The sequence below is a fragment of the Phyllobates terribilis genome, unplaced genomic scaffold (genome assembly GCF_046119375.1).
Source record: "Phyllobates terribilis strain yellow unplaced genomic scaffold, ASM4611937v1 Scaffold_7__3_contigs__length_470593459, whole genome shotgun sequence".
In the NCBI taxonomy this organism is placed as follows: Eukaryota; Metazoa; Chordata; class Amphibia; order Anura; family Dendrobatidae; genus Phyllobates; species Phyllobates terribilis.
The window spans coordinates 446,449,892-446,477,079 of NW_027362767.1; the positions used below are offsets into that span (position 1 = coordinate 446,449,892).

The 27,188-nt window shown below is 44.9% G+C and overlaps 1 protein-coding gene across 4 annotated transcripts in view; it reads left to right on the plus strand.

The window, feature by feature from the left end:
- The first annotated feature begins 2,847 nt into the window (after positions 1–2,847).
- PCDH11X (protocadherin 11 X-linked) overlaps positions 2,848–27,188 on the plus strand; it is a 1,985,008-nt gene continuing 1,960,667 nt past the window's right edge. The window contains exon 1 of one of the 4 annotated variants that reach the window (XM_073642177.1): positions 2,848–3,879. The gene's annotated coding sequence lies outside the window, so the exon portion shown is untranslated. The remainder of the gene's footprint in view (positions 3,880–27,188) is intronic. The other 3 variants (XM_073642178.1, XM_073642180.1, XM_073642179.1) reach the window with 3 other exon arrangements.

Genomic DNA, 27,188 nt, shown 5'->3' on the forward strand with positions numbered 1-27,188 from the left:
CCATTGCCTCCTGGTGTATAACATCGGGCCCTCCGCCATGCCTTCTGCCTTTTCTAACATGTGACAGAACGGCCGGTGGTGCAGAGCTCACCACCGTTCTGCTGCCCCCATAACTGCAGAATCCAGACCTCCTCTAGTATAAACACTGCGCCCCCGCCAGGAGCTTCATGGCCGAGCAGCTGCATGCAGCCATACATCACCAAGCACAATGCTGAGCGTCGGATGGAGTGGTGTAAAGCCGCCACCACTGGACTCTGGAGGAGACGTGTTCTGTGCAGTGACGGATCGCACTTCTCTATCTGCGTCTGATACAGATGGTGTAGGAGGATAATGCTATGGGCTGTTACAAGGGGGCGGCCGCGGACCCTCAGCTCCAGGGATGGGAAATCTTCATCTTCAGCACAAGACATTGTGGACAATTGTAGCTTCAGCTTTGTGGGAACAGTTTGGGGAAGACCCTTATCTGCCCCCCATGACTGCGCCCGGTGCACAAGCTCCATACAGACATGAAGGGAGAACATGACCCGGACCTCAGCCCCATCCTAGAATTGAGATTGTGAGCCCGGACCCCCCCAACATCAGGGTCTGACCCCACAAATGCTCACAAATGAAGGAGAAAGATCCGCACAGACGCCTCCAAAATCCTGTAGAAATCCCAGAAAAGTGAGAGCCGTTATATCTGCAGAGGAACAACTCCACATTAATGTGTATGGATATAGATGGAGGTGGATGTGAAGGGGGCACATACTTTTTCCCATATGGTGTATAGGCACGGATGCTTTACCGGTCAATCCGCCATGTATGCTCCGATGAGCTGTGATGACATCCTATTCCTGGTGCATAAAAGGTGATGGGTACTTTGGGAATTGCAGTCAGAATTGTGTTAACCCTTAGTTACACCTCATCAGCCCCAGGAACCACATGGTGACAATCCGCACAGATCACTTGGCTTGGTGGATTTTTCCGCAACGGATTTTCCTTGCGGAAAAATCCGCAGCATGTCCATTATTTGTGCGTTTCTGCATGCGCATTTGAAGTCCCAATGGACTTGAAAAACGCAAGTCAAATCCGCATGTAAAAACGCTGCAAAAACGTGTCAAAAACGCATGTAAAATCCACAAGCGTTTTTGACTGCCAAGACCATGCAGAAACGCTGCAGAAATTTTCTGCTTCAATTCTGCATCGTGGGCACATAGCCTAATTGTACTCTGCTTTATATTTCATATGACCATATAGCTAATATTTTATTATTTCTGTCACATCCCATCTCTTTATATGTTTGGTTTCTCCTTTTTTTCAATTTTGCTCAATGTGCTATTTTTTTTAGTTCTTCTGATGTGTTTATTTTTTACTCTTATATAATTTTCTTTTTTTATATGGCTCGTTTCCTCATGGTATCACATTTTATTTAACTTATTTTTTCATTTTTTGTTTTTCCCTTTGCTTTAATTTACTTTGATTCCTGTAGCAGGAATTTTTGCTTATATTGTATATATTTATTGATTATCTTGTTTGTATATTTTTGTATGCCCTGATAAAGGTCATCCTGACTGAAGTGTTGGCCTGTTTTCATGTACAGATTCTCTTGCTTCGTCAATATCAATAAATCACCTTTGTTTCACTTGCAACTATTTCAGTGCCACATTATTTATATAGTATATATCTTGTTTTCTCCCATGTAGCATGAAAATCATTTTTTACCGTAGTGTGCCCACCATATTATTTCTATCAATCCTCACAGCTCGTCCTGATAGGCACCAGGTCTCTGATAGGGTTGACTGTGGTTGGCGTAGGGAGGCACTGGGGAAACTGTGGGGATGATTTCTTGCATTTAGTGAATAATAAGAGCTTTCATTCCAAATACCGCCTGTGGATCTGAGATGCAAAGGTCTGGAGCAGATAAACGTTTATAAGAATTGCACTCATTTTCAGCATCAATCATATGCATGGTGGCAGGTTGGCATCCCACACTGGGTGATCTGGCATACAAATGGTTACTGATAAATCCCCTGTGCAGATACAAGGCACATCCAGGGGGGTCTGTCACCAGAGCTGAAGATATTGGAATTTCCTACCCACTAAGATCCTGGAGCATGGGGTGGGTGTCAGGGGACTTGGGGTGGGTTTCAGGGAGCATAGGGTGGGTGTCAGGGAGCATGGGGTGGGTTTCAAGGGGCTTGGGGTGGGTGTCAGAGAGCATCAGGGGGCTTGGGGTGGGTGTCAGGGAGCATGAGGTGGGTGTCAGGGGGCTTGGGTGTCAGGGAGCATAGGGTGAGTGTCAGGGAGCATTGTGTGGGTGTCAGGGGGCTTGGGGTGGGTGTCAGTGAGCATGGAGGGAGTTTTAGGGGGCTTGGGGAGGGTGTCAGGGGGCTTAGGGTGGGTGTCAGGGCTTGAGTGTTAGGGGGCTTGCGGGGGCTCAGCCTGAGTCTTTCCCTTGTAGAAGCATGATGACAAGTCTGCTCCCTGGATCACTAGTCTTAGACTGCTGCAACCTGCTCTCTGCTCCGGAATGTAAAGTAGGAAGATCAGGAGGAGACCTGAGGAGCTACAGGACTACAACACCCAGGAGCTCAGTGCTGGCATGCTGGGACTTGTAGTGACACGGCAGCTGGAGCTGTAGAGCTTGCTGAGTGTCCTCACCCCCTGGGGTCTGCTCCCTTGTGTCAACCATAGCCCAGGTGTTTGCACATTATTATTATGGAGCTCCCAGGAGATGGACATGTGCCAGGGCGGCTGTCAGACCTTCTGCAGAATCCTGGATCCATCCCCGGAGCTGCCGCCCACCTCTTTACACTGTGCAGCCCTCCCATCTGATCCATCGGTGAAGCCCCCCGGCTGCTGCCTCTGCGCAGTGGTCCCCCCTGCACCATGCACCCACTGTGCAATGCACAGCCTCCAGCTCCAGGCAGCAAAGGGTTAACCATTAAAGGACAGGACTGCTATTGGCGCTGCAGCTTTTAACCACACAGGGGATCCTGTGATACAGAGAATTGCTCTATTTTCAGAAGCATTGATTCCCTGCGGAGCTCTGCACCGAGCACGGAGACTCCAGGCTGCTCTGTCTGCACTGACAGTCACTGGATCAGGGTGATCAAGTGCAACAGATCCAGCCACAAATCACTGCTGCACAGAACAGCACCAGACAGGTCCACGGGGCACAGGGCCACCAGACAGGTCCACGGGGCACAGGGCCACCAGACAGGTCCATGTCCAAGGGAGACAGGTCCATGTCCACGGGAGATAAGGGAGACAGGTCCATGTCCCCGGGAGACACGCTGCAGTCCTGCTTTCCTGCAACTGAGGTGGAAGCATTCGGCAAGATTCCTTTAAGAGCGAGCACAAAAAAGATCCAGGGAAAGGTTCCATCATCTGCATGCTAAGCCCCTCCCACTGGTGATGTCACTGGAGGAGAGGAATGCTGCTGCTGCTGCTGCCTCGAACAGAGCTGAATAGACAGTAGGCAGAGCTGCTCAGTGCTCAGCACACACTGAGGTCTCCAGCACACACAGGGATCTGTCTGCAGGGATCACTTCTCCCAAGGAATAGATCTGGCCATCCAGTGATGAAGGCTGACCTGCCAACTTGTGAGTAGACTTTGCTCCTTGGAGAGGTCTCACCCCTGCCCTGCTATGTGGGATTGCATTGCTGCCAGCTGAGCTAACATTACAAGACTCAGCCAGAACTTTGGATACTCTGTGCTCTTCCAGGAGGGGACCAAGCTTTTTGCATGGAATGAAGCAGGAGCTATTGAGTCCAGGGTTACTGTAGCTGTGAATGGTTCAACTTGCCAGCGCTGGGACTGCTACCATTATTGTAGATGATGCTCTGGAGTTGCTGCAGAACTGTCACAGCACCGTGTCTGCCAGACAGGAATTAAAGGTAAGCCAGGAGGCATCCATACAGGGCAGGGTACCCCCTGCTATCCATGATGGAGCTATCCATACAGGGGCAGGGTACCCTCTGCTCTCCATGCTGGAGCCATCCATACAGGGGCAGGGTACCCCCTGCTCTCCATGCTGGAGCCATCCATACAGGGGCAGGGTACCCCCTGCTCTCCATGCTGGAGCATCCATACAGGGGCAGGGTACCCCCCTGCTCTCCATGCTGGAGCCATCCATACAGGGGCAGGGTACCCCCTGCTCTCCATGCTGGAGCCATCCATACAGGGGTAGGGTACCCCCTGCTCTCCATGCTGGAGCCATCCATACAGGGGCAGGGTACCCCCTGCTCTCCATGCTGGAGCCATCCATACAGGGGTAGGGTACCCCCTGCTCTCCATGGTGGAGCTATTCATACAGGGGCAGGGTACCCCCCTGCTCTCCATGGTGGAGCTATTCATACAGGGGCAGGGTACCCCCCTGCTCTCCATGCTGGAGCCAGGATCAGGGCTTAGATACCATCACTGCTCCCTGAATTAGGATTCTGAGCGCAGAACTGACAAGTCACATGAAAGTAACCCTTGTTCTTCACATGCAAATCCAATAAACTGCAATTGATGTGTGGATGGTGATGATGGGGCTGTCCATCACTTCCATGGACTGCTCATGCAGGTGGCTGGTGAAAGCTTCCTCACCTCTCACTAAATGTGTGTAATGTAAGATTTTACCCTCCAGCAAGACAGCTGTGCCATTTCCATGCAGAGAGGCTCCCACCTCATCCCTCAGTCAGGGCTTTTCATTTTTTTCCATGTACCTTCATCTTCTTAGGAGCCAGATAAGGAGACCAGATAAGGAAAGGAACTTGTGTCTTATGGCTTCATTCACATCTAGTTGTCAGCTGGAGCAGACATGAATCTGTAGTGGCCAGGGGGATTGCAGTGATGGGTTGGAGATGTGCAGTGGTCAGGCAGGAGGACTCGGCTGCAGTGCTGATGGCCAAGCGGAGGCTGAAACACTCCAGGCACCTGGTGGATGTGGGAAAAGAGATGATCATTGCATATGGGGAGCTAAATGCAACTGGTAGGGAGACAGAAAAGCAGCTTAGGGGAGCTCCTGTATCTGCAGTGGCTTCACAAGGTGCAACATTAACATAAATATATATTTTTTGCTACATTGTGCTTATAAATAATTTAGAACAAATAAGAAAAATATATAATGAGAGCATCATGTTAAGGACAGTGTTCTGAGCTCCCTCCATGGAGATTCTGCTAGGCGCCCACATTAAAGATGCGCGGTATTTAACATGCCAAGCCAAGTGCATGAGTGGAGCTAGTTGTAGTGCCGAACAGTTCTTGTAGATTTCAATGAACAGACTCTCTGTTTAGCTGAGCCCATTCTGCGAGCATCAACGCAGTATTATTGTGCGGAGCCACTGGAAAGCAAAGAAAAAAAAAAATCTATCTTCAAGCCTGCAGTAGATGCATAGCCAGAAATGACCACCTGACAGCAAAATGCCAGTGAGGTGTGAAAAGAAGGGTCCACAGAGAAGAGCGGGGTCATAGTCAGAGATTACAGTGTTAATATTATTATTATGAGACATTTATTCTGGGAAATAAAGGAGCCTGGCTGTGTGATGCCATCTTCCTCTGCAGGGTGATATTGATTAATGTCTGTGCTATAGATATATTCAACACACACAAGTAGTGTCCAGGTAAAATCAATTTTGGAATAAAACGTTTTGCCACAGTTGCTTGAGTCGTACATAATGCAGACCAGTGCTCCGCATCAATCTCAGAGGAAGCTTTAAATTTCCCCGTCTAACAGAATCAGGCTGACAACAAATATACATCTTTCATGGGGGCTCTGGAGCCATAAACTAAAAAGAATGGCTGCTTTAAATAGCAACAGAAACTATTTGTGGTTGTCACCGGCATCTATCTATCTTCCCATCTGCAAGATGCACATAATTCCCCATATGTTGTCTCCATAATTCATGACACCGGGATACATGTTGTTTGTTACCTATCGTACAGTAAATCCAGAAGGATGATGATTTGTTTTAGGGGGCGAGGAAGGAGAAAAAAATATTTAATCCAGCCAGGAAACGTGAAGATTCCAAGATTTATCTCACTTCTATTCTAGTGCCAATTTCCCACGCAGTGTTCCTGCTTAGTAAGACACATGGGGTGTTTGGATTTGGAAATGTGCAGGCGTTGGATTGTTCAATGAGCGGAAAGAAATAAAGATGTGTTGTTCTTAGAATGTGGGTCTTGAGGAACTGCAAAATGTGTTTATTATAAGCTTCATGCAGAATAGGGAAACTAGTTTGGATATTGGTGGTGCTGATCTCCCAATGGTGGACGATGTGGTGGTAGACTATAATCCAAGGCTGATAATCTTGGAGGGAACCTTCCCCTGTCCTCGAATAGTCTTCCAGTTTCCTCAAATGCAATCTCCGGAGTTGACAATCTGAACTCAATGTTCCCTTCCTCATCTTTGAGCTTCTCAGGATAGGCTCCTTCCACAATGGAAGATTGTGAAGACGTCTATTCCGTGCTCGGAGGATCATTGCGTTGCCATGTTGTAGTGTCTTCTTCTGTGAGATTGGTTTTTCTGCTGCAGGAGAGATGATCAAAGATGTGAACCCGGGGTCTTCTCATACATTTGTATTCAACGTAGAGAAAAGTAATGAAGAAGTTCATGAGCAACGCTATTCCTTCAAAGGTCATGATGGTAGTAAGGAATCATGTATACCATGATACAATAAACGGCCGGTGGAATGATTGCCGTATTTATGGTTTGTGGGGGTCTATAGGTCAACTTATCCCAAGCGAGCTGTGTTCTTCATCATGTTTATGACTATAGAAGCCTGGGGTGGTTCGTAGTGCCAAGTGGCCAAACTATCGGAGTAACAAAGAAAGAGACCAAATTTACAAAATTTTAACCAATTTTGCAAGGATGTAAGAACGAGCCACCACCAGACGGTGCTGCCGTGATAGGGTGATGCACCCCCGGGTAGCACTAGATGCTATATCTCCAAATATTTTTCTATAAGGTATCGGTAGACGGTCACCGGTCTGACAGAAAGTACAAAAGCCACAACTCTAAAGGACTGAGTTTTTTCAGTTATAGTCTATAGATTTGGGCAGATCATTGCCAGAAAATATAAAAAGCCTCTTCTTGCTTTAGCTCCTTCAAAATCTTCCCTGTTTGAGGATTTACACTGCCCTTGTAGTTGTCTTTAATGTGTGATGCAGCGAACAAGAGCGGGATTATACAGGTTGTACATTTTGAAATGAAGGGTCTCGCAGCCGTTGACGTTGACTTTCTGCCATCTCCAGTATGAATCTAAATTCAGGATTGGATTTTTTTATTTATTTTTCTTTTTTGAAGTCCATTCCTAAAGTTCTAACACCTTGAAGAATTTAGGTCCTATTTAAAGTATAAATGTCCTCCTTCTGCTTTACTATGTGCATATGAGATTGAGGAGAACTATTGACAATCTGTAAAGATGGGGGAAGATTGGACGGTGCAGCGTTCAATGCATCACTTAAAAATATTTGGAGATGACACATTCACCCAAGGTCAGACGTGGCGCAGCAAATAAACACCTACGTGGGTCCCACTTGCCACATTTACCTGTACCTGGCATTGCACCCGACTACTAAATAGTTCATGCAGAATAAATGGTGCAAGATCTGGTGTGAAGGAAGGAAAATTATATTATCAAAATGAACATATTGATACTGACCATCAAGGTCTATGGTTCAGGTGCCTACAAGATTTAAGATTCAGTGACCATGAAGGTTTAGGGTGCTTGGATCATTAAGATTTAGGGTTCTTGTATCTTTAAGATTTAGGGTGCTGGGACAATGGAGGTTTAGGGTGCTTGGATTATTAAGATTTAGGGTTCTAAGACCATGAAGGTTTAGGGTGCTGGGACCATGGAGGTTTAGGGTGCTGGAACCATGGAGGTTTAGGGTGCTGGGACCATGGAGGTTTAGGGTTCTGGGACCATGGAGGTTTAGGGTGCTGGGACCATGGAGGTTTAGGGTGCTGGGACCATGGAGGTTTAGGGTTCTGGGACCATGGAGGTTTAGGGTGCTGGGATCATAGAGGTTTAGGGTGCTGGGACCATGAAGGTTTAGGGTGCTGTGACCATGGAGTTTTAGGGTGCTGGGACCATGGAGGTTTAGGGTGCTGGGACCATGGAGGTTTAGGGTGTTGGGAACATAGAGATTTAGGGTGCTGGGACCATGGAGGTTTAGGGTGCTGGGACCATGGAGGTTTAGGGTGTTGGGAACATAGAGATTTAGGGTTCTGGGACCATGGAGGTTTAGGGTGCTGTGACCATGGAGTTTTAGGGTGCTGGAACCATGGAGGTTTAGGGTGCTGGAACCATGGAGGTTTAGGGTGCTGGGACCATGGAGGTTTAGGGTGTTGGGACCATAGAGGTTTAGGGTGCTGGGACCATGGAGGTTTAGGGTGCCGGGACCATGGAGGTTTAGTGTGCCGGGACCATAGAGGTTTAGGGTGCTGGGACCATGTAGTTTTAGGGTGCCGGGACCATAGAGGTTTAGGGTGCTGGGACCATGGAGTTTTAGGGTTTTGAGACTATTAATATTTAAGGTGCTGGGACCATGAAAATTTATGCTGCTGTGAACATTAAGATTTAGGTTGCTTGGACCAAGAAGGTTTGGGGTGCTGGGAACATTAAGATTTAGGGTTTGGGGACCAGCAAGGTTCAGGTTTCTTGTATGTATCATTGCAGTAATTTATCAGATGTAAATGAACCATTCCCTAAGGTGAGACCCTTTATTTTCTAGGAAGTCTGCCCTTTAAGGTGGGTGTTGAACGGGCACTGCAGTCTTTTCCAGATGTGATGCTATTGTCAAACACATCGATTTTGCTTCCTCTATAAGATATTATCTTTCTCATTAACAGCCATGATCCTTTAAGTAAATAAGTTTGTGTCTTTGTGCATGAGCGTGGAACCGGGGTCATCCTCCGGGACACATCTTCATATGTTTTACTATTCGACAGGCTTAATGAGCAATTAGCTGGTGTATATGCAGAACTGATAACCAGTAGGAGAAGCAGAGAATTAGCAGAAGATGTCAACATGGTTGCCCCCTACCCATACCAAGAGCTATGACTCTTTGATGTCCGTACAGTGTGGATTGTATTGTATCCATGCACTAAGTATGAAAGGTTTATCCCGAGCTTTGACCGTTGACCGTATGAATATCGCTATCGCTTAAGTGACAGAAAATGGAAACCTTGGGGATCATAAGGAATATTTGATCCAAAAAAATCCAGACCTGTAGATCGTCTCGTACTGTTAGGTCAGTCTTTGGAGTCAGATCTATGTATCACTAGACACATGATGTGTTTTTGTATGCAGTTATAAGGATTGTAAAAGTAATTGCACCCGGGGGCCGGCCAGAGCCTTGTAAGATCATGAAGACGTTTGGATGAGTGGAGCCAAGGAATTGTCTATGTTGACTGACAGCCCTGGTGTGCGGATGCAGCAGAGCCGGGTTTATCACATGATACATCTCTGATGATATCACCATGTTTTCCATAGAACTGCAGGAAATGGAGTAATAATAATAATGCATCCTCTTAGGTCTACATGACACATGTCTGCATCACTGGGAACATGGGGCATGTGGTGGGTCTGGAGATCGGACCATGGTGCACAACCACAGATCAGCATTGCTAGGTTGGATGAGATCTTGGTCCTTCGTAGATTTCATCGGCAGATATTTTTTGCTATCAATAACTTGTAGGTTTGGTAAAGAAGACATAATATATAAGCGAGGAGTTGGGTTCTGGTTGGGCAGGTGCCCCCTCAGCGTAGAGACGTAGAGTTTTACTGCTCAGCACTCGAATGATACAGTCGTCTGTGCACGGCTTCCATTACTCCGGTTGTGGAGGGTCTTAGCCCTTGACTCCTTGTAGGAAGGGATGATGGTTTCAGCATAAGTGGCCCCAACTTTCCTTGGGCTCCAGGTTGGCCGCAGGGTCTGTAGAGATGTCACAGTAAAAGCCTCCAAGTTTCTCAATGTACAATTGTAATGGTCCAAGACCCTCAAAGCTCTCCCCATGCAGAGACCTGCTGGGCTTCGTAGTTCCACAGACTGTAGCCGGGCTCGCTCCTGATCCACACAGAGACTCCATGAGTGGACCTGTGATGTGAAGACCCCCGATAGGTGTCGACATTGAGATTCTGAATGTTTTTCTGTGCTGATACAGTAAAAACTCTCGGGGGTGGAAGGGAATTGGTCTGGACGTTCATTGCATTTGCTTTTACTCGTCCCATTCTGGATGAATAACAAAGCGCTCGGTTTTTACTCTTGTAGATGAGATATAATTCGATAGCGAAAACTGCATTGTAAAGTGCAGAGATAAAGGGCCGATTATGTATCTGATAATGACTGCTCTCTTGTGGATTCTGGATCGGCTTCATATCATAGAGGTTCATGTAACGCCTCCTGCCCTATTACTACCGTGCAGGCGCTTATCGGCATCACTAATTGCATGCCCCCTTCCACCTATACCTGGATGTGGCACTGAAGTAGTTAACCCTCCAGCCCTCTTTTCTTCCAAGACTTTTTGGTGTAATTTGTGGCAAAGAGCAAAATCTTGACAATTTGTAAATGTGTTCTCAATAGAACAAAGATGCAATGAATTTGTTACAAAGTTAATATTTAACTCCTTGTGGGTCAGCATGGCAGCTCTGGAGCTCATCTGCTCGCTCAGTTCCCTTGCAGCATTGAGGTCCCGGCTTCGGATCCCATCTGGGTGACATCTACAAAAAGATTTCATGTTTTTTTTCCGATTTCCTTCCACATTACAAAAACATCTTGATTTTCCTTGTTTTGATCGTATGATATGTTCCATATGATAAGGATATTAGACTGTGGCCATCATGGGAATGATCATTATACAGCGCTGCGGACTGTGTTGGCGCAATTCAATGAAATATAAATAATAAAAATAGTCCATGGGTTACAAGGGTAAAAGGGGAATCATTTGTCTATCCATCTAATTATCAGTCGTTGTTTCATAAATGTAACAAATGCAATAAAAAAAAAAGAATGTTTCCAATAATTGAGATGATTCTTGCAATTGATCCACAGAAGAGTTAACGTTCGCCATTGATACAATGTTACAATTGTAAAGGTCACAGGGGTCAGATAATTCCCAGCATAACAGCAGGAGGCTCTGATCTTGAAGTCACGCTTACATCTCCGTCTTTCTCCTAATGGTTACAACTTACCAAAGACCTCACAATGTAAAAGCTTCGCTCCGTCAAGACAAATCCCTTTTACCCCGGAACAAGGAGGATTTATGCCGCAGCGAGCGGCGCGGCCCATAACGCAGGTCAATGCTTTAATAAGTAGGAGTGATTGCCAAATGAGACATCAGGAAAAAAATTTAAAAAAAGTTGCGATGAATCAAAATGACATCCAGACTCCCAATTTATCAATATGGTGACCTCATATTAGATGCGGAGAATGTAAGGAGGATAATTGGTGATCGCAGTGAAGAGACGGTGCACAATATGGGAATTAGAGGATCTTGTGAATCATGATACTGACAGGAGAAGATATGGACATGTAGTGACTTATAAACGGATTTGGCGTTGTCTTAAAGGGACATTACCAAGTAATGATTGAAATCAATAAGTAACAAGTGACAGCAGAGTTACTTGCTTATTATCTTTAGGTTAATTTGTTGCATTACTCCTGGATCGACATCCAGTTTTCCTTTTTCCTATGAATTACCCTATCCGCCAGAATAAAGGGATTTATAGAATTACGTAGCACCTTTGTAGGTTTCTGTTCGCTGCCAAATATTCTATGATATACAAGATAAAAAGTATAGAAATGTTTTGATGGGTGCAAGGATACATTTTGGGGTTCCGGACAGGACCCCATGATGTTATGTACAGTGTCACCTGCCGGAGATAATTGAGTTGAGAATTGGAATAATTTATTTTTAATCTGTTTCATTACTAATAAATGAACATTTTTGTCTCTTCCTCGCCATTTGTTGCACCTCCCGGTGCGCTCCGGGCTATGAATACAGGTGGGCACAGTGGTTGGTGTTGGGGTCATGGGTTCGATTCTGACCAGATGTATTGGGGACGTCTGCAGATGTTATGGATGAGCATTATCATTAGCAAACCTAACATTGATAAATAATACCGCCAACCCTTATATTCCTGGCGTAGGCTTGTGACCGCCCTATCCATATGGACTGTAAGTCTGCAGGGGGGATGTGGAATGATGCTGCTACTTGGGCACTGTATCGTCTTTATCGGTGCACTGTATGGCGGTATTAGGTGGTGCATGGCTCAGTTATTAATAGCTTTCTTTCTCGTCTATTCTCCATCTTCCTGCTTGTTTTGCCCCTGGGTCTCTCTATATTGTGCTCTGATTGTTTTAGTATTCTCTTTGATTATCTAAGTCGTATTTATAGAAAATGACACAGAAAGATAGAAAATGTGTGGAGGGACTATACCGCCATTGAATCCCTCAGGGTTACACAAGGACGTGTGAAGTATAATGCATTTACCACCACGGCTCTATAATCAGCGGTGTGTACTGGGACGTACGGTCGTGTCTGGCACCAGGTCCCTATGAAATGATCCATATCAGTGCAGCAGTTATAGGGTTAAGCAAGCAGTGTAGCTGGAGGTATATCCGCAGGATCATATATCACTGGATCTATATATAATGGTGATGTGTATGTTATACATTCTTATTGCGCTATCGATAAGCGGTGGCAGACGGCTGCTGATCTCCTGTTATTACTCTTTGTGAGTCTATTATATATGAAGTGTCCATAGGAAGAGACATGAAATGACTTCTTTATAATGCAACGATGTGCAGGCTGCATTACTGCTGGTGACCACAGATGGCGCTGTTTCACAGGAGTCTACAGCTGATACTCCATATCTCCCTCAGTCATTCCATGGTATATCTGCTATGAAATCTGTATAGGAAGAACTGACGTGCAAGAAGGGAACTTTTTTTCCTTTCGTCCCCTTAATTAGTCTTCGGTGATATCATAGCCTTTCCATATGCCCTGCAGTGATCCCGGGACCCCCCCCGATATACAGTCACGTCCCCTCAGTTGGTGCTATTAGCAGGCTCTGCACATTTACGTCCGAAGCTGCGCTCGTTTCACAGCTCGTATGCAGCTAAACCACAAGGGCCGACAAAACAGCAGACGCTTTGGCTTGATAACGTCAGCGCGGTGGCAACGGGTCTACCCAAATAAGTAATTACAAATGGCAGCTGTCCAGCATGAAAGTTTAATTAGATGATTCTGGTTGTACATTACCATTGGCAGGATTAATATTAAATGCATCAGGACTGGAAGTGATTGATCTCAAATCCAGGCAGTTCTGCAAACTTAAACAAAGTTTTCTGCGAGACGAGAAGCGTCGCCATCTAGTAACACGGACGTCTGGTAATGGCGTTACTGTAAGGGCCAGGGAGGTGCACTCATTATTATCAGACATTAATGGCCGCGGTCATTGAGGGCTTAGTGGACAGGACGTCCCCATCCGCCCTCGGTCACAACCTTACAGTAAACCTCTTCAGTGCTGATGGTTCTTGGAAACTGTTACATTTGTATTCTCTTTATCTTAGGCCAATATAATACCGCACCAGATCTAACATTCTGAATCCGCGCACATGAAAGCCCCAATGTGCGCAGAAATGGGAATCTTTTCTTACTTCGTTTAATAATGATGCGATAAAAAGTCCATTAATGCCAAATAGCAAGTAAATAAGCGTTCCATACAGTCCAGTATATCAGGGCGCTATTATAGTGGCAGACGCAGCGCCTCTGTAATAAGGCGCCACACAGAGGCGCTATAGAGGAGCTCACCACGGCTCTGCTATAGAGGGGTCTTTCATCAGTTCTTCAATGATGGTGTCTGCACAAGTGCCCCCCTGAAAGTGCCCCTATAATGGTGCTGGGTACAATATTCTTATACTCTCTGCCACAGTGTCTTCAGAATATCGCTGCCACAGGAATTGTGTGATGGTCTGTGCCACAGTGCCCTTACTATACAGCTTCTATAACTTTACCTACCACAGTGCCCTTACTATACAGCTTCTATAACATTACCTACCACAGGGCCCTTACTATACAGCTTCTATAACATTAACTACCACAGTGCCCTTACTATACAGCTTCTATAACACTACCTACCACAGTGCCCTTACTATAGAGCTTCTATAACACTACCTACCACAGTGCCCTTACTATAGAGCTTCTATAACACTACCTACCACAGTGCCCTTACTATAGAGCTTCTATAACATTACCTACCACAGTGCCCTTACTATAGAGCTTCTATAACATTACCTACCACAGTGCCCTTACTATAGAGCTTCTATAACATTACCTACCACAGTGCCCTTACTATGGTACTTCTATAACACCACCTGCCGTAGTGCCCTCATGATGATGCCACACTCACTATATGAGAATACCTACCACAGTGCCCTTAATATACAGCTTCTATAACACTACCTACCACAGTGCCCTAACTATACAGCTTCTATAACATTACCTACCACAGTGCCCTTACTATAGAGCTTCTATAACACTACCTACCACAGTGCCCTTACTATAGAGCTTCTATAACACTACCTACCACATTGCCCTTACTATAGAGCTTCTATAACAGTACCTACCACAGTGCCCTTACTATAGAGCTTCTATAACATTACCTACCACAGTGCCCTTACTATAGAGCTTCTATAACATTACCTACCACAGTGCCCTTACTATGGTACTTCTATAACACCACCTGCCGTAGTGCCCTCATGATGATGCCACACTCACTATATGAGAATACCTCCCACAGTGCCCTTACTATACACCTTCTATAACACTACCTACCACAGTGCCCTAACTATACAGCTTCTATAACACTACCTACCACAGTGCCCTTACTATACAGCTTCTATAACACTACCTACCACAGGGCCCTTACTATACAGCTTGTATAACACTACCTACCACAGTGCCCTTACTATACAGCTTCTATAACACTACCTACCACAGTGCCCTTACTATACAGCTTCTATAACACTACCTACCACAGTGCCCTTACTATACAGCTTCTATAACACTACCTACCACAGTGCCCTTACTATACAGCTTCTATAACACTACCTACCACAGTGCCCTTACTATACACCTTCTATAACACTACCTACCACAGGGCCCTTACTATACAGCTTCTATAATACTACCTACCACAGTGCCCTTACTATACAGCTTCTATAACACTACTTACCACAGGACCCTTACTATACAGCTTCTATAACACTACTTACCACAGGGCCCTTACTATACAGCTTCTATAACACTACCTACCACAGTGCCCTTACTATACAGCTTCTATAACACTACCTACCACAGGGCCCTTACTATACAGCTTCTATAATACTACCTACCACAGTGCCCTTACTATACAGCTTCTATAACACTACTTACCACAGGGCCCTTACTATACAGCTTCTATAACAATACTTACCACAGGGCCCTTACTATACAGCTTCTATAACACTACCTACCACAGTGCCCTTACTATACAGCTTCTAGACTATAACCCTACCTACCACAGTGCCCTTACTATACAGCTTCTATAACACTACATACCACAGTGCCCTTACTATACACCTTCTATAACACTACCTCCCACAGTGCCCTTACGATACAGCTTGTATAACACTACCTACCACAGTGCCCTTACTATACAGCTTCTATAACACTACTTACCACAGGGCCCTTACTATACAGCTTCTATAACACTACCTACCACAGTGCCCTTACTATACAGCTTCTATAACACTACTTACCACAGGGCCCTTACTATACAGCTTCTATAACACTACCTACCACAGGGCCCTTACTATACAGCTTCTATAACACTACTTACCACAGGGCCCTTACTATACAGCTTCTATAACACTACCTACCACAGGGCCCTTACTATACAGCTTGTATAACACTACCTACCACAGTGCCCTTACTATACAGCTTCTATAACACTACCTACCACAGGGCCCTTACTATACAGCTTGTATAACACTACCTACCACAGTGCCCTTACTATACAGCTTCTATAACACTACCTACCACAGTGCCCTTACTATACAGCTTCTATAACACTACCTACCACAGTGCCCTTACTATAGAGCTTCTATAACACTACCTACCACAGTGCCCTTACTATACACCTTCTATAACACTACCTACCACAGTGCTCTTACTATACAGCTTCTATAACACTACCTACCACAGTGCCCTTACTATACACCTTCTATAACACTACCTACCACAGTGCCCTTACTATACAGGTTGTATAACACTACCTACCACAGTGCCCTTACTATACACCTTCTATAACACTACCACAGTGCCCTTACTATACAGCTTCTATAACACTACCTACCACAGGGCCCTTACTATACAGCTTCTATAACACTACCTACCACAGTGCCCTTACTATACAGCTTCTATAACACTACCTACCACAGGGCCCTTACTATACAGCTTCTATAACACTACCTACCACAGTGCCCTTACTATACAGCTTCTATAACACTACCTACCACAGTGCCCTTACTATAGAGCTTCTATAACACTACCTACCACAGTGCCCTTACTATACACCTTCTATAACACTACCTACCACAGTGCCCTTACTATACAGCTTCTATAACACTACCTACCACAGTGCCCTTACTATACAGCTTCTATAACACTACCTACCACAGGGCCCTTACTATACAGCTTCTATAACACTACCTACCACAGTGCCCTTACTATACAGCTTGTATAACACTACCTACCACAGTGCCCTTACTATACAGCTTCTATAACACTACCTACCACAGGGCCCTTACTATACAGCTTCTATAACACTACCTACCACAGTGCCCTTACTATACAGCTTCTATAACACTACCTACCACAGTGCCCTTACTATACAGCTTCTATAACACTACCTACCACAGGGCCCTTACTATACAGCTTCTATAACACTACCTACCACAGTGCCCTTACTATACACCTTCTATAACACTACCTACCACAGTGCCCTTACTATACAGCTTCTATAACACTACCTACCACAGTGCCCTTTCTATAGAGCTTCTATAACACTACCACAGTGCCCTTACTATACACCTTATATACCACTATCTACCACAGTGCCCTTACTATAGAGCTTCTATAACACTACCTACCACAGTGCCCTTACTATACAGCTTCTATAACACCACCTACCACAGTGCCCTTACTATACACCTTCTATAACACTACCTACCACAGTGCCCTTAATATACAGCTTCTATAACACTACCTACAACAGTGCCCTTACTATAGAGCTTCTATAACACTACCTACCACAGTGCCCTTAATATACAGCTTCTATAACACTACCTACCACAGTGCCCTTACTATACAGGTTGTATAACACTACCTACCACAGTGCCCTTACTATACACCTTCTATAACACTACCACAGTGCCCTTACTATACAGCTTCTATAACACTACCTACCACAGTGCCCTTACTATACAGCTTCTAGACTATAACCCTACCTACCACAGTGCCCTTACTATAGAGCTTCTATAACACTACCTACCACAGTGCCCTTACTATACATCTTCTATAACACTACCTCCCACAGTGCCTTTACTATACAGCTTCTATAACACTACCTACCACAGTGCCCTTACTATACACCTTCTATAACACTACCTACCACAGTGCCCTTACTATACACCTTCTATAACACTACCTACCACAGTGCCCTTACTATAAAGCTTGTATAACACTACCTACCACAGTGCCCTTACTATAGAGCTTCTATAACACTACCTACCACAGTGCCCTTACTATACAGCTTCTATAACACTACCTCCCACAGTGCCCTTACTATACACCTTCTATAACACTACCTACCACAGTGCCCTTACTATAAAGCTTGTATAACACTACCTACCACAGTGCCCTTACTATACACCTTCTATAACACTACCTACTACAGTGCCCATACTATACAGCTTCTATAACACTACCTACCTCAGTGCCCTTACTATACAGCTTCTATAACACTACCTACCACAGTGCCCTTACTATACAGCTTCTAGACTATAACCCTACCTACCACAGTGCCCTTACTATACAGCTTCTATAACACTACATACCACAGTGCCCTTACTATACACCTTCTATAACACTACCTCCCACAGTGCCCTTACTATACAGCTTGTATAACACTACCTACCACAGGGCCCTTACTATACAGCTTCTATAACACTACCTACCACAGTGCCCTTACTATACACCTTCTATAACACTACCTACCACAGTGCCCTTACTATACAGCTTCTATAACACTACCTACCACAGTGCCCTTACTATACAGCTTCTATAACACTACCTACCACAGTGCCCTTACTATACAGCTTCTATAACACTACCTACCACAGTGCCCTTACTATACAGCTTCTATAACACTACCTACCACAGTGCCCTTACTATACAGCTTGTATAACACTACCTACCACAGTGCCCTTACTATACAGCTTCTATAACACTGCCTACCACAGTGCCCTTACTATACAGCTTCTATAACACTGCCTACCACAGTGCCCTTACTATACAGCTTCTAGACTATAACACTACCTACCACAGTGCCCTTACTATACAGCTTCTATAACACTATCTACCACAGTGCCCTTACTATACAGCTTCTATAACACTACCTACCACAGTGCCCTTACTATACAGCTTCTATAACACTATCTACCACAGTGCCCTTACTATACAGCTTCTATAACACTACCTACCACAACGCCCTTACTATACAACTTCTATAGCATAACCACAGGGCCCTTACTATACAGCTTCTAGACTATAACACTACCTCCCACAGTGCCCTTACTATACAGCTTCTATAACACTATCTACCACAGTGCCCTTAGTATACAGCTTCTATAACACTACCTACCACAGTGCCCTTACTATACAGCTTCTATAACACTACCTACCACAGTGCCCTTACTATACAGCTTGTATAACACTACCTACCACAGTGCCCTTACTATACAGCTTGTATAACACTACCTACCACAGTGCCCTTACTATACACCTTCTATAACCCTACCTACCACAGGGCCCTTACTATAGAGCTTCTATAACACTACCTACCACAGTGCCCTTACTATACAGCTTCTATAACCCTACCTCCCACAGTGCCCTTACTATACAGCTTCTATAACCCTACCTACCACAGTGCCCTTACTATAGAGCTTCTATAACACTACCTACCACAGTGCCCTTACTATAGAGCTTCTATAATACTACCTACCACAGTGCCCTTACTATAGAGCTTCTATAACACTACCTACCACAGTGCCCTTACTATACACCTTCTATAATACTACCTACCACAGTGCCCTTACTATACAGCTTCTATAACACTACATACCACAGTGCCCTTACTGTACAGCTTCTATAACACTACCTACCACAGTGCCCTTACTATACAGCTTCTATAACACTACCTCCCACAGTGCCCTTACTATACAGCTTCTATAACACTACATACTACAGTGCCCTTACTATACAGCTTCTATAACACTACCTACCACAGTGCCCTTACTATACAGCTTCTAGACTATAACACTACCTCCCACAGTGCCCTTACTATACAGCTTCTATAACCCTACCTACCACAGTGCCCTTACTATACAGCTTCTATAACACTACCTACCACAGTGCCCTTTCTATACAGCTTCTATAACACTACCTACCACAGTGCCCTTACTATAGAGCTTCTATAACACTACCTACCACAGTGCCCTTACTATACAGCTTCTATAACACTATCTACCACAGTGCCCTTACTATACACCTTCTATAACACTACCTACCACAGTGCCCTTACTATACAGCTTCTATAACACTACCTACCACAGTGCCCTTACTATACAGCTTGTATAACACTACCTACCACAGTGCCCTTACTATACAGCTTCTATAACACTACATACCACAGTGCCCTTATTGTTGTGCTTCTACCTTTACAGTGCTCTTAATATGATACTGCCACAGTGATTACATAACCGTACCTACCACACTGCCCTTATGATGATGCTGCCCCACTGACTGTATGAGTGTACCTGCTCTTACTACAGTGCCATTACTGTAGAGCTTCTGTAACACTACCTGGCACAGTGCCCTTACTGTAGAACAGTGCCCTTATGATGGTTTATGATGGTGCTGTTAGAGTTGAGATACTTCACCAGTAGAGATGTTTTGAGGCCAGACTCATGGGATCCCCCCGATCTGCTGGTCACTGAGGGAGCAGAATTTATTAGTAATAGATGGGATCTGAATGCTGATGGTTCCATTCGTGTATCCTTGAATATTTGCTGTTACCAGCGGCTCCGGAGCTAAATGCACAAGGTTGCTCCTGTCTTTGGCCTATGACTTTCCACTAAACATCCATAACTAAGTGCATATAATCCTGAATACATACCTGGAAACTTGCCTTCAGACGTTATAGTGCATATTAACGTAGATTTCCAGCGGCTCTTCAGATAATACCCGTGTAAAATTCCTTATCCTAGAAGCTGACGGGCCTGGAAACTAAAAGCATGCATTACTGAAAGGTTAAAAGCTCGGCAAGCCTCTTCCGGTAGTACGTGTCTCGCCACCAGGAGCCACCATCTTAATGAATCAAGCACAAGAGCTTAATGGTTCCGACATTCACTCTCTGAGATGTTGACTGACAATAGCATGTAGTCTAGACTGGGTGCTTCATGACGTCAACCTGCTACCGTGCTGTAGAGGGTTAACGTATCGTCACATTGTAACAGTTAATAATAAGTGTGATTCATTCCATTGTTGTAGAGACTCTGAAGATTCTCTGCTTAATTGTGAGAGTGGGAGAGGGTCAGACAAAAAAAATTACCTTCTAGTGTCATGGACACAGACGTCAGTGGTGAAGTGTTGATCATTTAAAGGGGCAGACACTGGAGCACAATTAGTCTTCCTTGGAACAAAACAATAATTGTAGCATTAAGTTTAAAGTCAACTTAATATGTTCTGGGTAGTTCTCCACCCCCGCTTAGCCTCAAACAACCCATGCGGAGTCTGAACATTTTCTGAATGTCACTAACGGAAGCATTAATAAGATTATTTTTTTCTGATTACATCTGTCTGTCTACCCCCCCCCCCGCTTAGCTTCCAATAGTATGTGTAGATCCCGAATATTTCCTACATTTACACCCCTTCTTATTCTCAGACATCCTATTCAGGGCTAGAATATTATTTTCCAAGTATGTCCCCACCACTGCTTAGTCCAAAACACCCCATTTGTCCCGGGTGTCCAAGCTCTCCTTCCTTCGCCTCGGTTTTCTGCCCTCGGTTGTGCTCCACACTGGGTTTTGCCATCCCTGCATTCACACTTGCTTTGTTCCTCTGCATCTGTACTTCTGGTCCAGAGTGTCCTGCGTGTGCCGAGTCCTTGCTGCCCGTGTGCCTTACCTGCCTGCTGAGCCGACCTCTATGGTCCTTGTGCCCATCTGGACCTGGGGCTTGGAGGTTCCACCTCACCAGGTGAGCCTAAACACCTTGCAGGGTCAGAATATTTTCTGAGTATGTGTACACCCCTAGTTAGTCTCAGACAGCCCATGCAGGACAAAATCAGTATTTTCTGATTATTACCCCCGCTTGGTCTCACATAGCGCGTTTCAGGCTAGAGTATGTCTGCTCCCTTAGCTTTTCTCAAAGACCCCATGCAGAATATTATTTTACAAGTATATTTCTACCCCGACTTAGTCTCAAACAGTCCATGAAAGACCAAATTATAGTGAGGACACACAGGGCGGGTCAGGGTGCCTCCACTAGACTGGTCCTTCAAATCGAATTGCTCTAATCTAATCACAGAAGAGAAGCGGTTGTCTGGTGGTGGTCCACCATTCACCTTGAAGACTTACAACCAAGTGTCCTATTTTCATGTCAATGAAAAGTTTTCTAAGAGACACAACATTTTCTTACTATGCCCCTGATGTCTTGTTTTTGGGGTAGTGTGTTCCCTGCTCATCTCCAGCACCTCCAACTTTCAGATAAACCGCAAAAAGTGGAGGTGCATGTGATTGCGAAACCCCTTTGGTTGTCTGTGACCGTAGCTCTCATAGACCTCAGGGCAGTGGGTGATGCTCATGTGTGAGAACCTCGCACACTTGGTTGTGGGTCCAGGAGGGATGAAGGTGAGATGGGACCTCCACTGAATTTTTCTTATCCGCACTCCATGTCCCCCCCGTGTGAAGTTCACCTAAAAGTTTTGCTCAAACTTTTCATCGCTCGTTAATGTTGCAGGAATATTTGCTATCTATTATGAAACAAAAAAAAAAAAGAAAGAAAAGTTATATAGCGGCAGTTTGCGGAGCGGCGCGGCGGTGTAAGTCTTCGTGTTTGTCTTTAATGAGATTGTTGTAAAGAATTATGTTTTTGCTATTACTTGCACACCCTAAATAGTTCCTATAATATAGTTTACAAGGAAAGCGTTTTACTAGATTAATATATCTCAAATGATTCCGCGGTCGTGTAAAGAGAGCAGGTAAATGAGTTAAAGCCTCTGGGAAATATTCAGCTGATTTTTTTTTTTTTTCTTTTTTTTTTTCTCCCCCCCAGAAGAATTTATTTTTTATTACAGGATGGGAATATATCTGCTGCAGGACGGTGCCACACGTTTAAGCTCTGTTTTAAAATCGGTAATGAATCCTGGGAGATGACTTACAGGTTGTTACTATAGAAAATACATATATCGCTGCAATTAACTAAGGAGTGAAAAAATGGTAAATGCGACTTGGAAAAATGGCCTGGAGATAATGTTCGGATAGGTTGTAGCCGCCGCTATGGAATGCTCATGGGATATATCGTTCCCACAATCCTCTCTAAAGGGGGAGCAATAATTTATCAGAGCTTCAATGTAGTTACAATAAAAAAAGCCAAGTTTACAAATTATCTTGATTAAAAATCTCCTCTCGTGTTGTGTATACAGCTCCTATGAAGAACTGTGTCTCCATAGTTACAGACTACAAACAAACTCCGTGTAGTCTGATCCTACATATCTGTATCGCTCCTGTGTTGTGTATTGTAACATCCAGTGAATAAAAGAGGAGACTGATAAAAGAAATGGCACTAAGGGGGTCTCAAGTCATTCAGTCCCCCCTACAAGAATTAATATTAAAATGATCTAGACTGGACTCCTAGTCAGTGGCGTAACTAGTCTGATAGGCCGCAGTGCGAAATTTGTAGCTGGGACCTCACTTGCATGTTGATCAGATGTATCGGCCATTGTAGCTTTCTAGATCCTATAAAGACATACTCTTCCCCCTCCTCCATCTTGGGCCCCATAGTATAAAAATTTCCCCCATCCTCAGACACTTCCTGGTATAATGCCCCCTATTCTGGTATAAAGTCCCCCATTCTGGTATAATGTCACCATTCTGGTATAATGTCCTCTTTCTGATATAATGTCCCCCTATCCTGGTACAATGCCCCCATCCTGGTATATATGTCCCTTATCCTGTTTTAATGTCTCCCATTCTGGTATAATGTCCTCATTCTGATATAATGTTCCCCTATCCTGGTACAATGCCCCCATTCTTTATATATGTCCCCCATCCTGGTATAATGTCCCCCATTCTAGTATAATGCCACCTCATTCTGGTATAATGTCCCCCATTGTGGTATAATGCCCCTCATTGGGATATAATGTCCCCAATTATGGTATAATGTCCCCCATTCTGGTATAATGTCCCCATTCTGTTATAATGCCCCCCCATTCTGGTGTAATGTCCCCCATTCTGGTATAATGTCCCCATTCTGTTATAATGCCCCCCCATCCTGGTATAATGTCCCCCATCCTGGTAAAATGTCCCCCATCCTGGTATATATGTCCCCCACCCTGGTATAATGCCCCCATTCTGGTATAATGTCCCCCATTCTGGTATAATGTCCCCATTCTGTTATAATGCCCCCCCATTCTGGTGTAATGTCCCCCATTCTGGTATAATGTCCCCATTCTGTTATAATGCCCCCCCATCCTGGTATAATGTCCCCCATCCTGGTATATATGTCCCCCACCCTGGTATAATGTCCCCCATTCTGGTATAATGTCCCCATCCTCGTTTAATGTCCCCCATCCTGGTATAATGTCCCCTATCTATCCTGGTATAATGTCCTCATCCTCATTTAATGTCCCCTATCCTGGTTTAATGTCCCCTATCCTGGTATAATGTCCCTGATTCTGGTATAATGTCCTCATTCTGGTATAATGCCCCCCATCCTGGTATAATGTCCCCTATCCATCCTGGTATAATGTCCCCATCCTCGTTTAATGTCCACTATCCTGGTTTAATGTCCCCTATCCTGGTATAATGTCCCCCATTTTGATATAATGTCCCCCATCCTGGTATAATGTCCCCCATTCTGTTATAATGTCCCCCATTCTGGTATAATGTCCCCCATCCTGGTATAATGCCCCCATTTTGGTATAATGTCCCCCATTCTGTTATAATGCCCCCCATTCTGGTATAATTTCCCCCATCCTGGTATAATGCCCCTATTCTGGTATAATGTCCCCATCCTTGTTTAATGTCCCCCATCCTGGTATAATGCCCTCCATCCTGGTATAATGTCCCCTATCCATCCTGGTATAATGTCCCCATCCTCGTTTAATGTCCCCTATCCTGGTATAATGTCCCCATTCTGGTATAATGCCCCCCCCCCCCATCCTGGGCCCCTCCGTTCTTCTTTGCACATTTTAAAAAGAAAGAAATGATGATTCTTACCTTCCTCTGCTCCCACGCTGCGCAGGGTCCTCTTCTGTAGCCGGCGCAGGAGTGGGCAGCTGACTTCAGAGTGCCGGCATGACATCATGCGCCGTGCGTCACTGGCCACCCAACGTCAGCTGCCGGACTCTGATTGGCCAGCGGCGTGTATTGCAGCGCAGGGAGCTGGCGGGTCTCTGCACCGCAATACATTTCACCTGAATGTGCATCTGGGGACGCCCCTGCTCCTAGACAGTGTACTATTCTAACAATGTAATAAACCATATTTCTTATTGTATATATGAAGTAACATTGCACTCTACAGATGAGGAGTTACATTGTGTCTTGTTCTCCAATCACAACCAAAGCGACATTGCTAATTCTGCAATACACTGTGGGAGTTTACATGAGAAATAGCGAGTGAGAGGTCTGAAGTAGGAACACTCGGAGAGCAGAATGGTGACTGCAGCTTTGGATGTGACTGGAGTACAAGTCGTGCACAATGAGTAGAAGGGGGGCATCCGCTGAGTTTAACACTGAAATGTTGTAAACAGGTGAGAATTTCGATTCCATTGGAATAATCTGCAGCAGAATATCGCAGCGTGCAGGGTGTTACTCTGAATTATTACTTAATAAAAGAAAACTTGTTTGGCTTCTACCTGATTAGATTTTAAGCCCCGTGGAATCGCCGTTCTGCAATCTCCTAAAATGCACTTGTATACAATTAGGATGGAAGAGGCGAGAATTGCTCTGATTAAGAGATTGCCGTTCACAAGCAGATGGAAAGCCGTCTGTCCTCCGGCCATTACATTCCACCTTTTCATGAAGAAGAATCCGGACTTTTGTTCTGGAAGTTTTGCTTTTTATTGACTTTTCTCCATCGTGTTCTTCTTTGTATTTGATCAATTCTCTAAAGATCATGAAGAAGCCGTGACGGCTGAAGTGATCAATCTTTTGTAGTTTTGACTGATCCCAGGAAGCGACTCCGACTTTTTCAAGGAGTGTGGACTCGGTAGACATCCACGTGTCAGGACGCTCAGTATCACTGAGGTCGGAGTTGTATTGACCTTATGTCAATCTCATACATGGTACCAATCGGATCACTAGAGCATTCCCAACCCTACCGGGAGGCAATGCCGCCATCTATACGTTGTATCAATCCACAATACAGGGAACCACTCATGGGCAAAGGATGAGCAGTGATTTATTTTGAGCGATGCGTTTCCACCTCGAGCAGAGGACTTCATCAGGCTCATTGATGTGCTCAGGTCCTGTCCCGGCCGACGCTTTACACCAGCGACAACCTAATTGGATGCAGCCTTAGATATATATGACCCAATCCAACTGGGTCCAACTATTAGATTACTGTCCTAAGTGTATGGAAGCGAGGGGTCACTCATAGGTACAGACGTGTCCTCCATTACATTTCTACTTAGCTCTACGTTTTTTTGAGATGTAAGAAAAAACGAATACAATGTTGCGATACTCTGTTGGGAGATGTTTATGGTATATGTGCTTGTGAGGAACCACCCAGTGGTTGTCATGTGATCTGCAGCCTGTCGAGGATTTTGTTAGCCTAGAAGGATTGATTGTGTATGACCCTCTGCCTTGTGCCATCATCAGAGAACAATGTAAAGACCCCTACATTCAATGGACAAGAAGCCTGAGACATCACTGAGATTTGAGAGAAGACCCCCATAGTTGTTGGCCAGTCCGGGCCATGGTCTGGTCGCCATTTATGACTATTATCACCAATATGAATTTGGGCCACACCTAGCAATAATTTCAGGGCCATCAGTTATTGGTAGAGATGAGCAAAATGATTCAAGGTGCATTAACTTCACTTCAGATTTCACAAAAAAAAAATCAGATTCTCCAAAACCTAATTTTTTATCATTTTTTTTTTTAAGATCTGATTCACTTGAATCAAGAAATGGCTGCCTGCTGGGCATTATTTTACTTTTCAGGCCAAGAAATGGATAAAAAAAATTCAAAAAAACATTACTCTCCTCACCCCTCACCTGTCCTAGTCCCCACACCTGGTCCTCCTCCGCTCGCTCTCCTTTCTCCCTCTGGCTCCATCCCCCTTTTATCTTCATTCTTTGGTGCCTTCTGAACTGATTAGGCCTCATGATGTTGGGGACAACGCTGATCATGACGACCCATGAGGACTGGTGAGCACCGGAGGTGCCGAAGAGTGAAGATGACTGAAGACGGAAGATCGGAGCTGGAGGGAGGTAATGAGGCGGCGGAGGAGTAGGTGTTGAGCGGCGGAGGAGTTGGTGTTGAGCTGCAGAGGAGTTGGTGTTGAGCTGCAGAGGAGTAGGTGTTGAGCGGCGGAGGAGTAGGTGTTGAGCGGCGGAGGAGTAGGTGTTGAGCGGCGGAGGAGTAGGTGTTGAGCGGCGGAGGAGTA